Source organism: Lygodium microphyllum, chromosome 5 (assembly GCF_053477565.2).
Source record: "Lygodium microphyllum isolate KBCC chromosome 5, Lygodium_microphyllum_v1.1.10, whole genome shotgun sequence".
Taxonomy (NCBI): Eukaryota; Viridiplantae; Streptophyta; class Polypodiopsida; order Schizaeales; family Lygodiaceae; genus Lygodium; species Lygodium microphyllum.
In genome coordinates, this window is record NC_141139.1 from 167,504,592 (window position 1) to 167,508,641 (window position 4,050).

A 4,050-nucleotide genomic window follows, 5' to 3' on the forward strand; every position below is an offset into this window, starting at 1 on the left:
CAAGAGCCACTGCTTAAGAAAGGCTTATTTTTCCTAATCCACTTCTTATTAATATTTTGCCTATGATAAGATTTGTTTGCTGGTCCAAAGGGGACCATAGTCATTCTTTTCAACAGCATGGGATCCTCAGCTTCTATGGCCTCTAGGAAATCCTCCTCATTAGTATCATCTTTTGGTTGAATAGCTTCTTCCATGTCACTTTCATAATTTGCATCTTCACTTTCATCATCATCCTCTTCAGACTCTGTCTCTGCCTTTGTAGGGGCTCTGTAAGAGGACAACAAGCTCTATGTTTCTGCTTTTGCTTCTGTCTTTGGCTCTACTATGGCTATGTAATAGAGAGTGTAGTACATTCATGCCTCTATCTCACTATCAAATGTAATTTCAAAAGTCATTTCTGGTTCTGGTAGGAGGTATTCACCCATTAATAATGACTTCACTTCTACTAGGATTTGGCTTATAGTGCCCACTATTAGGGACTGAGCTTCTAGTTTCTTTGGAAATTTTTACTTAACGACATCTTCTTCTACCAATGTTCCATCTACAACCTCATTGGAAGAGTCAAAGGAAATCTCTATGGCAGTGGATTCCTACTCTTTTTGAGCACTATACAGTTTCAACACCTCTTTATTTGGTCCCCTACATAGGATTAGGGCCTTTGAACCAATTAGTCCTTACTCTTGCTTCAAATAGATATGGTCTTCTCAGTAATAGGGGGTAAAATGTTCCATAAGAGTTGGGCTTCACCACCAAGTATGTTATCCAATAATCTTGTCCTACAACTGTAGTCTTGACATAAGGAAGGATGCCTAAAGGCTTCTATTCAGCCAATCTGATGAGTCACTGTGAGTAGGTTGCATGCCTTGCTTACAGGCCTAGATCTTTCATCATTACATCCATCATGATGTTCACTAAAGAGCCTCCATCTACTATCAATGCACTTGCAATGAAACAACCTTCTATCTAGACACCAATCTTTGGAGTGTTAGGATCTAGGGAGGCATTGGTTGCATCCACTTCTTTTATAGGCTTTGGGGCTCTGTTGGGTTTTGTTACAATTGTAGGGTTGACGATCCTTAGATCACATTGTCATGTGAGAATACTTTTAAATATTTTTTGGCAACTACAGGATAACATTATTAGTTGACAAAATGTCAAGTTAAGATGAAAGGTGTCTAGGTCTTTGACCAAGTCATATTCCTCTATTGGATCCATTGGCTTTTCCAATTGACTAGGGAATGGGGTGATACCCACTTTCATTTTCCCTCTTTGTATTATTACCTCTTCTATCACAAGAGATACATCCATCTCTTTTGTCTCTTGGATCTCTGATCCTACTTCTATAATTATCTTTGTATTCTTCTGTGGCACTGGATTGCTCTGTACTATATTGCTATGTGGTTGTGTTGGGAGCTTGAACTTCACAACTTTGGTAGGGGGAAGATTCTCTCTTAAAACTATTGGTTTTCTTTTCTTGGCACACGTTATTGTAGAAACTTCTAATTCTATCAAGTTGAAGGCATGTTCTTGGACCTTTTGTTGGTTATCAATGGTGTTGGCCTTCACAAGGGCTAGACTAGGATAGTCTTTGGTAATGTGGCATTCTCCTTTGCATCGAATGCATAAGGGATTGTAGTCTTCTAACCTTCTAGGGTTTGGACAGTGTGGGGAGATAAGACCCTTCTCTCCATATCTGTAGCATTCCACTTTTGATCTCTGTCCACTACTAGACTGTCTTTCTCTGTAATTTTGAGCAAGAAACCTCCTTAGGCCAAAATTAGGACCAAACTCTCTAGCCATTTGGTCAATATCTTGGGTTATCATTTTAGATTCTAAAAAGTTGAATCTTTATTCCTTCTGTCATGCATCTTCTTCAAAGAGAAAATATCCTATATATGATTCTTTCTTAGGTAGTAAGAATAGAAGACTCTAGGAATAGTTGGTCTTGGAGTACATTTAGTAGCTAAATGTCCTACTTGATAGCACTTTTCACACCATGTGGGCGATCACATCACATCTCCTCTACCTCCTACAGTACTGGATATACTAGCAATATTCACTTTCAGTGTTTGCAATTGTTCTGTAATCACATCCATAAGCTCTTTCTTGATACCTGCAACAATTGAATTGGATAAATAGTCCTTCAAATTTTCTCCTCCTAGAGAACTCACAGTACGGATTTGGGAAGTCTCTGTAATCACTGCATAGACTAGTTGGATTGGTCCTGATGATGAGGGTCCTATGTTTTAACTTTGATTCTGAGCTCCTGTTGTTGGAACTGTTGGTTGTTGATTCTAGTTGTTTAGTAGGATTCCATTGTTTTTGCTGAGTTGCCATTGGGGAAATTGTTTAAGGTCACTACTGTTGTGGTTGAACTATCATTTGAGGTGTTGCTATCTATGGCCATTATGGATTTGGTGCATTGTATTGTGGCATTGTTTGCATTTGAGGGTAGGGGTAGGGAATAGTTTCTAGGATCGCATTTCGTGGGTATACCATTCCTAGCATGGAAGGAGGTAAGACTCCTCTTTCTAAGGTCATCGATAACCTTGCTTTAACTTCATCATACAGTCTTGCACCTTCCAATGTAGCTTGCAGGTTGATTGGTCTTCTCAACTCCATAAATTTATGAACTTTTGGTTGTAGGCCTCTAAGAAAAACTCCCTTCTTGATGCCTTCATCCAAGTTATGGTTATTTCATCTCTTCAGTATGGATTCCATTCTAGAGACATATGCTTCCACTCATTCTCCAAAGGACTATGAACTCCTCTCACATAAGCTCTTCAAAACTTTCGTGCCTGAATTTGGTAAGAAAGGCCACCTTCATATCATCCCATGTATCAAAAATTCCTACTGCTTGTCTCTCATATCACTAAAAGGCCACACCTTTGAAAGTGGCAGGGAATATTGCCAACCAATACTCCGGGGTTCTGGCATTGTTGGCTACACACACTATCATGAACTCAGCTACATGAAGATTGGGATCTTCATTGTATTCTCCCTTAATGATTGGCAATAAGACTACATTCACTAGCCTATCATCAACATTTCCACGACATATTTGACTTTGGAAGGGCACCTTGGTTCGCTATTGGGACTTCTGTATAGAGTGTCGGAAGGGCATTAATGGAGGCTTCTGCTGCTAGCTTGTTCTCAGCTTTGATTTTTTCCTTCTTTCTTCTCATGTACCTCTAGATTTATTCAAGTGCTTACCTCTTGATCATGTCATTCATCATAGAGTTGGCTCCACCTAGTTTGTTTGTATCCAACAGAATGGAATCAAAAGGGCTTTAGTCTTTGGAGAACTCTCTTGCCAATATTTTTCTACTTCATTCTTTTCAATATCTCTAAATTTGGCTTTCATTCCACTATAGAGGAAAGATATTGTTTATTTTGTTCTTCAGTTTTGTGGGAAACAATTGGCTATAGTGATACAACTTTTTGTGGCTTGAGAAGATAGTGGGATTAGTTTATCACATAAACCCCTCATCAAGATAGTGACAGGTTTCCACCATTGAGGAATACACTTCTTATAGAAAGTGGCTTTGACAATAAAGACCTCCAATTCTTCAGTAGAAACAAAAGTTTTACAATCTTCCCTTGATTTTCTTCCTCTTTAATTGTGCCAGTGCTTCCATTTTCAGCCTCTATTGGTACTTATTGATGGTAGTTTCCTCGATTGTGCACCAAAAATATGAAATCCCAAGAGGAATACCAAGAAAACAAGGAAACTAATACAATAAAATCTATTATTTTTACACCAACAAGTATGTTCTTCATACTTTAATCAACCATGAGAAGTAAAAGAATACTAAGAATAACCAATCTTCACACAACATCATATAGTGAATCTCTCACAGAATCATCAGAACAAATCTTCAACATATTCTTCATAGAAACCATAGAAGAACCAAAAGAAGGCAAAGGAATTATTAACTTTGAATAGAATTCATATTTCATTAGCTTCATAATCTTCATAGTCTTTCTCTCAATTTCTCTCATGTGGATACAATGTTTCTTCATAAAAAATTGGCTATCTCTCATAAACTC